We start from the raw sequence: 13,584 nt of genomic DNA, 5'->3' as shown, positions 1-13,584 counted from the left end.
AAATTTTCTTTCATTGGGAAGGGTGTGAAGGAGTGGAACAGTTTACCAGGGGTAGTGTTTGATCCTTTTCCAAAATCTGTACAGATAATCAAAAAGAGAATAAACAGCAACAGAGAAAATAAATGAAATGTTAGAGGGCATTCGACCAGTGCAGGTTAATGTAAATAAGGAATGTGTGTGAATAAATTAATTCCATCCCCTGGTCTAAGGAGTTTGGACAGCCAAAGTAGGGGACTGCCTGTAGGGGTGAAGTACAGTGGGGACTTCGGGGGCCCTGGGACCGCTACGGTTGCTGTGAAGGCCCTTCAGGAACTCTGAAAAGTGGTGGTAAAAGGGGCTGTGGTTAAGACGCAGCAGGTCGTTATACTACTTAGGTTCCAGAATGGGTAAAGAAAAGAAAAAGTAAATAAATGCAATGTAAATTTTAATCTTATACCAGTTGTACAGTATCATTTGAAGTAATTCCACATACTGTATATCTGATGACTATATCTGTAAGTAGTGTAGGAGATATTATAAGTAGAATTTTGTAAACATTGTAAATTTATTAAGGATGAGCTGTGTGTTTAATAGAAAAACTGTTAACGTAAATTATATAATATTGTATTATAGGAAAATTTTATTCTCTTGTTAATTTAATATTTAGTGCTTGAAAATAATGTATTTTAGTGTACCATTTGCCACCGAGGTAAACACCTCATTTGCAAATAAAGAGATTTTGATTTGATTTTGAAGTCCGACCCGATTTTCGGCAGAATGTTGTTATACCTATTCTCAAGAAAGCCGGTGCTGACAGGTGTGAAAACTACCGCACCATTAGTTTAGTATCTCATGCCTGAAAAATTTTAACACGTATTATTTACAGAAGAATGGAAAAACAAGTTGAAGCTGAGTTGAGAGAAGATCAATTTGGCTTCAGAAGAAATGTAGGAACACGTGAAGCAATCCTGACTTTACGTTCGATCTTAGAGGATCGAATCAAAAAGGACAAGCCCACGTACATGGCATTCGCAGTTGTCAAAAAGGCATTCGATAATGTTGATTGGACCAAGCTATTCAGGATTCTGACGATGATTGAGAACCGATACCGAGAACGAAGAATTACCTACAATCTGTATAAAAATCAGTCTGCAGTGATAAAAATCGAGGGTTTTGAAAAAGAAGCAGCAATCCAGAAAGGAGTGAGGCAAGGCTGCAGTTTGTGGGGGGACATCCTTTTCAATGTTTGCATAGAACAGGCAGTAAAGGAAATCAAAGACGAATTTGGAAAGGGAATCACAATCCAAAGAGAGGAAATCAAAACCTTGAGATTTGCCGATGATATTGTTATTTTATCTGAGACTGCAGAAAATCTCGAGAAGCTGCTGAATGGTATGGACGAAGTCTTGGGTAAGGAGTACAAGATGAAAATAAATAAGTCCAAATCCAAGGTAATGGAGTGCAGTCGAATGAAGGCAGGTGATGCAGGAAATATTAGATTAGGAAATGAAGTCTTAAAGGAAGTAGATGAATATTGTTACTTGGGTAGTAAGGTAACTAACGACGGCAGAAGTAAGGAGGATATAAAATGCAGACTAGCACAAGTAAGGAAGAGCTTTATAAGAAAAGAAATTTGCTCACTTCAAACATTGATATGGAAATTAGAAAGATGTTTTTGAAGACTTTCGTGTGGAGCGTGGCATTGTGTGGTAGTGAAACATGGACGATAACTAGCTCAGAAAGAAGGAGAATGAAAGCTTTTGAAATGTGGTGTTACAGAAGAATGCTGAAGGTGAGATGGGTAGACCGAATCACGAATGAAGAGATACTGAATCGAATTGGGGAGAGGAGATCGATTTGGCTAAATTTGACGAGAAGAAAAGATAGAATGATAGGACACATCTTAAGACATCCAGGACTTGTGTGGTTGGTTTTTGAAGGAAGTGTAGGTGGTAAGAACGGTAGGGGTAGACCAAAGTATGAATATGACAAGCAGATTAGAGCAGATGTAGGATGCAGTAGTTACGTAGAAATGAAAGGATTAGCACAGGATAGGGTGGCATGGAGAGCTGCATCAAACCTCTCTATGGACTGATGACTTAAACCACGACACAACAACATGGGGCAGCTCTTATAAATTTGAGATTTAGCCTTTGAAATAAATAATATATTTTCAGGTTGACGTACTAGGAAATATCGCGACTTTTGAGCTGCTAATTTCCATGAAAATTAATAATAATAGGTGCACTGAAGTAAAAAGTAACATTCGTAAAATAATTTGTTTCGGAGCACTTTCTATCTTGAGTTTTTGAAGGGAAAACTTGGAACTCCTCCTAGTATTTAGACAACCTGAAAGCAACTTCTGGTAAAATGTAAGATAGAATTAACGTTTATACGTTATCTCAGTTCATATCCCGTGGGAGCCTGCTTCTTATTAGAACAAATTAATAATAACTAACAATGATAACAATAAAATAATAATAATTGTTATAAATTACTTGTAAAAAGGAAATCTAAAGTGACGAGGGGACTTCATTGCAACGAAATCTACCTAGGTACTGCACCCTGGTGGGGGTGTGATCAGCGTCATGCAATTGTAATTATGATGAATTATTGAGGAATATATATTTCATTGTCAGAATATATAGTATCTTACTGTACATACAGTAAGAACAGGCCAGGCCGAGATGGCAGGTTTCACCATACCACAGACTCTTGTCTCCAGTGAGATTAACAAACACAATGAGGGACAGAATTAGGTTTCTCAGAATTTGTGCCAACAGGGAAAGAGAGAGCATAACTTGTTGCCAAAGTTTTCCTAGCCTGGGGCAGTCTTGGTAGTAGCAACAGCGCAGGGAGCCGGGTGCAAAATTCTGAGAAATGATGGCGAGGTATCTCCATGTAACTTGCGGGAGTGGAACACGGGGTTGGCACTAGAAGAAAAAAATATGAGCCTTCCCGGTCACGTGGTTAAGGTGGACCAATGGAAAAATTCACTTGACCAAAGCAAGGCGACAACTTCGTATTGTAAGAAGCACTAGCGAGGCTAACTCCGTGGATTAAACTGATAGAAAGAAGTCGAGTATCGATTCAGAATAAAGTGGAATTTAGGAGCCTTACTATACCATAAAACTTATATAAAGTTAATAATTACGGGAGATTGCATGGTGAAATTCTGAGAATTCATGGACGCTATTCGTTGATTGGCTGAAGGCAAAGGACGCCACAATAGAGCGCGAAACCCCGAGCCGGGATACGGCAGCTAAATTTGCGAATATATCCATTACCAGCGAACGATAATAGTTGAGAATAGGTATACAGCATTTGAGAACATAATTACATCATTGGATCATATATTAAAGCCACGGGCCAAACCGCAAACTGTCGTATGAAGATATCGGGACTGTGCATCCCAGGATGACCTCCATTGAACTCGGAAGAGAGGGGATACAAGTATAAATATGAGGTCGTACACTAGGACGCGCAAGTACTTCCGATATTGTGTTCGAGCCGTGACCACGCCAGTGGTGCGCAAAAAGTACTTCTGATATAGCGTTCGAGCCGTGACTACGCCAGGGGTGCGAGTGTGTACTTACGCAAAGTAGAGTTCGAAGTATTATATTGTTACATAGTACAGTGATTCATGACGTGATGTAGCTCATATTACGGTCTTGAGCAGTCTACTAGTATGAAGTGTTTCAAATAGACAGGACTCAGTAAAGCCTAACTTACGGAGTGTGAGATTCTACCAACAGATTAGGAAGTGCGTTACATGAGAACGGTCACGAGTGTTTATGTCACCTAGTAAACCGTCGATTCTAAACTGATACCTGGTCAGCTACATGAACGTGAGACGGGAAATTCAAGTGCGCGTACGGGCCGTTGTAAAGGGAAACCCGAGGTATCCCATGTTCCTAGTGTCCGGGAAAGGAATGGAGAATGTATATTTACATTAAGTGGGCTAGATACAAGGCCGAGAGTGTAAAATTTGTGAATAGAATTTAGGGTGGAAATTATTCCAAAGTGCAACAGTTAATTTATTTGTTTTTATTCAAAATGTGTAAAGTTGGAAAGGGTCAAGGATTAATTCTTCAAGCTGGCATGAATACCAGTGAAATGCATTGCTAAAAACCGGAGGGGCTATGGCTTCTCGTCCGGTTTTAGCAGACTACAATGGCAGAGTTGAGTACCTTTTAATATATTTATAGATTGCTATCGTTAGGGGGAGGAAATCATATTTTATCATGGTAACTTGATTGTGAAACGAGCCGTTACGGCTCGTATAAATTCAAAGATAGATAGACAAAGGGACAATTTAATATGTAGATTAGATCAAGCACTCATCATAATTTTGATTATTAAATAGAGTATAGTAGGGTTGAGTTGTTCATTCAAGTGCTTGAGTTGTTTGCTATAATATGGAGCACGTTTCACATAAAGATAATGTAAATATTCATTTAGAAGTGCTTCCAAAGTGGGTTTCCGTTATCGGAACTTTTATAGATATTAAGGCATGTTGTTAAGATAATCCAGAGGTAGGATTGCCAAGTGATTTAAATTGTTGTGGGACGGAATGAAGTCCATTGATTTGTGTGTAAATATCGCGAAGTTCGCCAGTGGACAAAATAATAATAGTCTGTACAAGTGTCGAAGTAGGACATTAGAATGTGGTAATGTGTAAAGGCGTGTTTAATAATAATCTTTGAGAATAAAGGCACGGGCCTAGTTGGATAGTATGATTGCAAATTAAAGTAATTTAAATGTGGAGATCACATGTGCCGTGAATAATTATAATTTGTGCAGTGAATCCGGTTTTTAGCGTTAATTTTGATTTAACGTTTTTGGACTCCATAATAATCATAAATAATTTTGGTAGAAACGAGATAGGCACTGTTATAATATGGTCACGCTATGTTTGAGATCCAGAGGGATTTGAGCCAAAAGTTGAGATTTGGAGTTTTGTGGGACAGAAATCCGGCCCGAAATGAAAGTGAATTGTACTGATGTTAATGAAGAAATAGATGGATCTTAAGGCCCACATAGAGGTTGTATTTATATACCGGTGTATTGAGTGGCAGAATAGAGTCCACACACCGAGGGTTAATTTGTGAAAATGTTTTGAAGAGTTCCAATGGATAAATGGACTTCAAAATGGAAAAGGAAGGAATAATTTAACACTTGCAGAGATTGGAGGTATTTGCCCAACTGCGAGGTGTTATGGGATTTGAGAATTGTCTTAGGAGCATATGGTCTCCATGAATTAACGGCAGTACGAAAATAAGGTGGCGGATTCGAATACTATTATGTCCTGACCGATGTGAATTCGGATCTTGGTGATTTCTGTTTGGGAGAGAACGTATGTGACCAAATTATAAAGATGGGGAATAAAAATAAAGATTCTCGAAAGAAGTAATAATAATAATATTCCAAGTAAATCATATCTGGATTGATTAGTGCCAAAATAAATCTGAATTATAAAAGGGGTTATGCGTTAAACATATTAAGAGTGGAATACCGTGTAACAGGCGAAATTATTTTTTTAAATAATAATAATAATAATAATAAAAAAATAACTACTTTTTTGAAGAAGAATTTACTTTTTTTTAAATTTGGACATAATAATGATGTTGGGAGTTGAAATGAAAAATTTGAGATTTTTAACTAATAATAATAATAATGAGAATATTTGAAGAAGAATAATCAACGAAGGTACTTTTATTTATTTCAGATGAAAATAAAATAAAATCGCGAAAAGTTGAAATATTAGTCCGAGGATGATTACGGGTTACGATAATCATGATCTCCACAAAACATAATAATAATAATAATATTTAATAAAATATTTTTTTAATTTTATTTATTTTTCTTATTATTTCGGAGGCTGTTGATGGATGATACTAGGGAAGTCAGCTGGCGAATTAACGAAATAATGTCAATTGATTGTAAATAATAAGTTAAGTTAATATGTGTAAATGAAGGCAAATCCCTACATCTGGACCATTAGGTTAGAGTCCCTTTGTCGTATTCCTTCAACTAACGATTAGCATATCTTGGTTAGGAACCCGGGGAGAGTTTGTAGTTTCCCGGGTTGGTCTCATCTCAATTAAAGTAGAGGCGATAACATGGTCCATGTGATCGCGCCTACTTAGCCAACAGGTTATTGGTCCATGATCAAATATGGTCATGGTGTTAACGAAGGTAAATCTGATACCTTCAGATATCAACGGTTATACCACCAAAATGGAAGGGTGGTCAAAAGTGACAAACATTATGTAATCAATTTCAGGAATAATTTGCCAAATTACCGGCAAATCAAGGGTCAACAGATTTTGATTGTGTGTAAAATTTCATTTGTTTACTTAAATAAATGCTCCTTTAGCATTTGCAAGGAAACAGTTCCAGGTTCTTGTTCTTGTAGAATAGTAAACCCTTGGTGACCGTGTAAATATCCGTCCCCATTCCTAGGACGGAGCCTTCATGATTTCCCTTTGATCTGAATATATATAATTTGTGTGTTTTATGATGAGCCTTAAAGTTAAAGATTAGAGTGTCCCGTTCAACCCTGTAGTACTGATTGGATGGCGCCCTTACATTTAGTTTGAGATCTTATATCTCAAAATATTTTTTATTGAGTATTAGTTGCGATGGATTCGGACCGTAACACTCCCTGAGATAAATGCTGGTTGGGACTCAGGCTTTGAGCGGGTACATCATGGCGCCCAACGTGGGGCTGATTGCATCATGCTTGAGCAACGTGTGACTTAATTTAATTTTTTGCAAAAAAAAAAAGGAACTTTGTTGCATTAGCGACGACATCATGTCACACAATTAAGGGACGGATTCCATAATAGTTAGACCCAATCGTGGGACTTAAACATGTAGGGTGAGTATATTATGATTAAAACCCAATCGGGGTATTTGAATTAATTATTGACCGCATCACGGTTATGCGTTGTTGGGAAGCATTTATTCAGATCTAGGAAGGTAAATCTAAATAGTGATGGCATCATCTAGTGTACGAGATGACCCTATGATTATAATACTATGTTTATTAAATTTGATGTTTACATTTCACTTGGTTTTTAATTTATTTATTCGGTCATTGTGTTCAGAAATTTATGAACATAGCATAGGCTAGTAGTAATTTCCGAACGGGACTCATTTTATAGGATATTAGAAGTAGGTTGTTGGGCTCATCAGTTAGTAAATATTTTTTTTTGTAAAATTTCTGATGCGATTTTATATCTGCGAATGTGGAGGCTGCATACTTTGGTCACCAAAGGGCAGTATGAGTATATTGTAGGAACGAGGAGAATATGGTAAAATTTATACTTGGTACCAAACTCCAAGTTAATACAGGAATGAGAACTGGAACTGTCGACGAGAATTTATGAATTTCAGATTTAAAGCTACGAGACGGCTGTGTTATGTCAAAATTTTTAGGTGGTGTTTGACATAACAGTTTCAAAATTAATTTCTATATGTGTCTGACACGTATTTATTCTGGATGGAACCAAGCAAGATTTGTTGTCCTTATTCTACTCGTTGTTTGATACGAGTGATTGAATATAAATTGTGGTAAGAAAATAGAAATTTAATTCGAGTAAATGAACCGTTAGATGATAGGAACTTGACCAACTGTTAAACGTAGTGCTGTAGGGCGAGGAGCCGTTTGGCCCTAATTTGTTATTATATAAATTCATAATGTCTGATGTAGAGGGGGAGATATCCCAGGATGGACATGTAGGAGAGGAGGAATCGCTTACGTTGGCGGATATGATGAGGGCTATGGCTCTTCAACTTAAGTCGTTAGAAAGGTCTAATGAACAAACTAATAGGTCTATAGAACAAAGTAATAAGTCTATGGAGCAAAATAATGATTCCTTAAAACAATCTATGGAACAAACTAATAGGTCGATAGAACAGAATAATAATTCTTTAAAACAGTCTATGGAGCAGAAATTTGAAGAAATGCGGATTACTTGTGATAATAGTAAGATGGAGTTAGTGGAGCAAATAGGTGAAGTGCGGACCGCGTGTCAAAATTACGAACGTGAATTTACCCGAGGGCTAGACCAGGTACGCGAAGCGTGTCATAAGACGAAGGAGGAAATGAAAGAACATTTCGATTCAAGTCTGATCCGAGTGACCGAGAGGGTAGAGCGAGTTAGGTCCGAAGCATTGGAGGATCGTAACGAAATCAGGGAAAGGCTCGTGGCAGGACTCAATGAAATCACGACCCAGATGTCAGCTGATCGTGATGAGTCAAAGGTACAGAATGACAAAATGCGAGAGGAGTGTCGGCTAGGACGGGAGGAGATTAGGTCTCAGATCCAAGGCCATATCATTCAAGCCGCAGGGAAAACTGACGAGATAGTGAAAAACGTGGAAACGCTACGTACTGACCACCAACGTACGGAAGCGAAGGTTTCGGTTCTGGAGTCAGAAGTTGAATCCCTCAAAAATAATCGTGAGGTTTCAACCAAATTAGAGGATGCAGGAGTCCGGATCGAAAGTCTAGATCACAGGTTGGAGGCTTGTGAAGATATAAATGATAAGCTGATCAAAGCGACCGAAGCACTTGAAATACGGGAGCAGGAAACCGAAGAGTTGGAACGAAAATTAGGCATCAAACTGGAAGAGTGCGTGGAGAGACAGTTTAAGACTAAGTTCATTGCGGATGTCAACGCGGATAAAATAGATGAACTGAGGAAGGAAGTGGAACTGTTAAAAACGCACGAGGACAGGTCCGGTACTCGAGACTTTAACCTAGAGTATAGGGAGTTCGAGACCCCAGAGAACAGAGGGTTGAATAGGATGAAGGAGGAAAACTTGGCAGCTGATAAGACAGGTTCGAAACTCCACATGGGAGACGGATTATCGTCGGCTTCTGCGAACCAGGCGACGTCTCCTATAGTTCATTTTATTAGGATGTCAGATGACAAACCTCCCAAGTTCGATTCTCGAGGGCAAATCACACCAAAATGGTTCATCAGGGAGATCACGAATTACATCCAAGAGCACAGGATACCTGCCGAAAAACAACTGCGGACAGTGGAAAAATTTCTGGACGGAGCGCCAGCGATTTGGTTCAGGGCGTTTCTTTACACCTTTGATGACTTTATGGGGTTCCGCCAAGCCTTTTTACAGAAGTATTGGAGTATGGAGTCGCAGCAGAATCTCAGGTTAGAGTTATACTCGAGACGATACTCTACTTCTGCGCCAACGAAGTACTCCGAGTACTTCACCGCACAATTTCATAAAATGCGCGAGTTGGACAATCCGGTCTGTGAGACCGAGCTCATAAGTGCTATTGCGAAGCAGTTGCCGTTTGAAATTCAGCGAATGCTGATTGCTTCTACTGTACGCACTGCAGTACAGGCGGAAAGTCTGTTAAGGCAACTTGACCAGACGACCCATCACGGAAATGGTAGGCACCAAAGATCGTCAGAGCCGCAAATTAATAATATTGAGATGGGGATAAGCCAGAAAACAGAGTCTACCAGAGAACAGAGCACGAACACTAGTCGTGAATTAACAACTTCTAAGGGGAGAACGTATGAACAAAATTGGCAACCTAGACCATGGAACAACCGAGGGACATTTCAGGAGAAAGGAAGACCGCAGTACCGGGGAAACTTCCAGAGAGATAGGGGATACCGAGGATATGAGGGAAGGAGGAATAACAGTCGACCTTACCCGTACCCAGGACGGAACCCAGCCCAGCATACAGCTCGTCAGAAGGCAAATGACGAATTGGAGGATAGACATCAGGAGAGCAGGCGATATATAGATGAACTGAATAAACGGAAATGGAAAGATGCGATCCAGAATAAGGAATCTAGATGAACAGGTTTCCGGAGCTGAGAGCATACAGCTACAGCAAGCCAGATCGGAGCGCCAATTGGATCCGAATGCAAGCCAATTTGACCCTGAACAAAGGTTCGGGGCTACAAGAAAAACTCCAAATTTTAGAGGGGGAATGGACGATCGCAAAGATCGATTCATGGATAGCAACCCCGGAGGAGTTGATCGACGACCCTCAACCTCTGATCGCCAAGGGCATCAGACAGTTACCCATTATCTTTACTAGGATTGGGAAATTAAAGATACGCTCACTTATTGATACAGGCGCTAGCATCTCTGTAGTTTCACAAAATTTAATGGATGAATTAAAATCAAAATTTAATATCCCTATTATTCCAGTTTCAAGTATCAAAATTCGAGGGATAGTTCCGGACAAAAATGTCATTTGTAAGCAGCAAGCTTTATTAGAAGTCGAAATTGGTCAGTCGACCTTTCCACACGCATTCGTGGTGATGGCTAAGATTAACTACAACCTTATCATTGGGGCTGATTTCATGACGGAGTATCACGCTTTGATTGACATGGGAGACAATACAATCAAGTTCAAGTGTGAAGATAGTATAGAGGACGCATCAATGGACCCTCAGGAAGCAACAATAAATAATGAAGAAACTGTCTGGAACACGGAGGTTCAAGTTTGGGACAACGAACTAGTAGACGCAGTCGGCGTTGAAACAGAAGAAATCGTCGGAACTGTGCGAGAAGATGATGGGAATTGTGAGAAGAACATTAAGGGAAAAATTAATGAAGCAAACATCGATCTAGAGGGCAAGGCAATATTAGCGGACATTTTGAGAAAACATTGGGACACATTTGGCGCGAAACCGGGGAAGATCCAAAATTTTGAATATGAATTAAATGTTAACGACTGGTCCCCGTATAAGAGAAAGGTATACCCTGTCGCGGAGAAATTCTATCCGCAAGTCAGGAAGGCTATTAGGGACATGGAGAAGGAAGGTCTTATTTCTAAGTCCCCGACTCCATTATTGAACCCGTTAGTGGTGGTCAGAAAACCCGATGGTTCCGTGCGCATTTGCCTGGACGCACGGGCCACAAATGAGAGACTGGTACCAGAATATGAACAAGCGCCAGCCATTAAAGAAATTTTAAAGAAATTTAGGGACATGAGGTTCTTCTCGACGTTTGATCTCACCTCGTCCTTTCATCACATAGTATTAGAAGAGAAATCAAAATTGTTGACTGGATTTTTGTTTGACCAGCAAACATATGTTTTTAACAGGCTCCCATTTGGTATTAAGAACGCTGGATCAGTCCTTATCCGCGCTCTTGATCGAAACCTCAGCCCTAAAGTCAGAGACACAACCATTCGGTATGTGGATGATATTTTGATAGCCACAAAGACTCTAGAGGAACATCGACGAGGTCCTGACAGATTTGGGGAAGAATAACTTCAAAGTAAATCTACCTAAGTCCCATCTGTGTCAAGAAGAAGTTCTGTTTTTGGGTCACTTAGTTGACGGAGAAGGAGTACGACCAAATCCTTTGAAAATAGAGGCAATCAGGTTATTCCCAAAACCTACCAAAATTAAACATATCAGGCAGTTTCTCGGTATGTGTCAATTCTTCGCGGATCATTGCCCAGAGTATACATCAGTCGTGGCACCATTGCAAGACCTTCTCAGAAAGAACAACCGTTGGAAGTGGGATTCAGCATGCGAACAGGCTTTCGATCAAACCAAGCAAAGACTATTGCAGAGCGTAAAATTAGGATATCCAGACTACGAAGCAAAATTTATCATTCAGACGGACGCTTCCACCATAGGGATCGGAGCGGTCCTATTGCAAGAAGAACCAGAGAACAATAGCAAGAAAACATACATTGCGTTCATGAGCCGAAAATTGCGGAAACATGAGACCAAATACACCATCACCGAGTTAGAGATGTTGGCCATCGTCAATGCCTTGCAATATTGGAGGAAGATAATCTATGGTTTCCCGATTATCATTCGCACAGATCACAAGGCATTGACATTCATAATGAAAACCAATATGGCAAGTGAGAGGGTCAGCCGTTGGGCTTTGTTTGTTCAATAGTTTGATCTTACCGTTGAACACTGCCCAGGGAAATTGAATATCTTGGCGGATACCTTAAGCCGTAACCCGAACCCAGATGATTTCGCGATACACCGTTTGGAATTGGTCGATGAGGATCGTGAGGTACTTTAAAAATTGAGGGAAATCGGAACGCTGCAGAAGAGAGACGATTTTACCAATTTAATGATTGATTTCTTTACCCAGAAACTTCAACCTGGCAGTCCCGAATTTGTTAGAGCAGGAAAAATGGCTCCAAATTACCATTACTACAATGGGACCCTGCACAAGTTCGTGGACGAGAACCATACGAAGCTGAGGATAGTCGTGACTTCGGAGATCCAAAAAGCACTGGTAAATCACGTTCACCGAGTCATAGGCCACGGTGGAATCGGGAAGGTGTTATCCACGATCCAAGAAATTTTCGTATGGAATAGAATGAACAAAATTGTCAGAGATGTATTGCGAACATGTGACATTTGTCAGCGCATTAAGCCGAATCCATTCTTGCTCAAACAATCACCGCGTCCATTGTTACCAACTGAGCCAAAAGAGATGTTCGCAATGGACCTATACGGCCCTTTGCCAAAGGCCCGCAGGGGAAACAAATTGATTTTAGTAAGCTTAGACGTGTTTTCCAAATTCGTGGCTCTATATCCCATGCAGAAAGCAAATTCTAAACTGGTATTGAGGGGGAAAATATCTCACATAATCCCAACCATGGGAAAGCCGAAATTCAACTTGACAGACCATGGAAGTCAATTCACATCCTTGGCATTTGCAAACGAACTACGCAGGCTAGACATCAAACATGTACTGAGCTCGATACGGCATCCTGAACCCAACCCGTCAGAACGAATCATGAGGGAGATCGCCAAATTCTGTAGGATTTACTGCTCAGAAGCACACTGGCGATGGATCGATGTGGTACCGATAATCACAGAATGTATCAATACCACTATGCACGAAGCTACGGGACGGATACCTGCGGTGGTTCACCATAACCAATTTCCAGCCAGACCATGGCATGAAGTCGTCGATTGCCCAACGGATCCGCGAGAGTCACAAGAAATGTGCGTAACTAAGACGCGTGAACACCTGCAAGCGCAAGCTGATAGAAGGTTGAGGAGGCTGAGGAACAAGCGGTTTCATCGCCCATTGAGGGTAGGCGAGCTTGTATTAGTCAAGAAGCCGACGCCATCGAATCCAGAGCAAAAGGTATACCACAAATTTTCTCGACTTTATGTGGGACCATTCAAAATTATTCATACTTACGAGAATAATTCCTACAAGGTCCAGAGCATGGATGGCACCACAGAAAGTGTGTACAACGCAGCAAACCTTAAATTGTACCACACTCCAGCCGAGGGTATGGAAGAAGGCGGAGAAGACGAAGAAGACGAGGCAGAAGAAGAGGGGGAAGGAGATGAAGAAGATGCCGTAGGAGAAGAAGAAGCCATGGAAGAAGATATCCAAATGATCCGGCCTACACCAATAGCCAGACCACGTTCAGAATGTGGAAACCCAGACAGCGACGTCCTGGAGTTCATAGCAATGATTCGTCAGATAGAACAAGAGAACGAGGCACTTCGAAAGGAGAATCATCGACGACGGAACGAGATGGTTGAAGCCAAGGAACTGCTTGAGTTTAGAAGGATGTCAGAAAATAGTTGATGACGCTATAGT

Source organism: Anabrus simplex, chromosome 2 (genome assembly GCF_040414725.1).
Source record: "Anabrus simplex isolate iqAnaSimp1 chromosome 2, ASM4041472v1, whole genome shotgun sequence".
Taxonomy (NCBI): domain Eukaryota; kingdom Metazoa; phylum Arthropoda; class Insecta; order Orthoptera; family Tettigoniidae; genus Anabrus; species Anabrus simplex.
The sequence above is the reverse complement of the archived record's forward strand: the minus strand, read 5'-3'. Positions refer to the sequence as shown.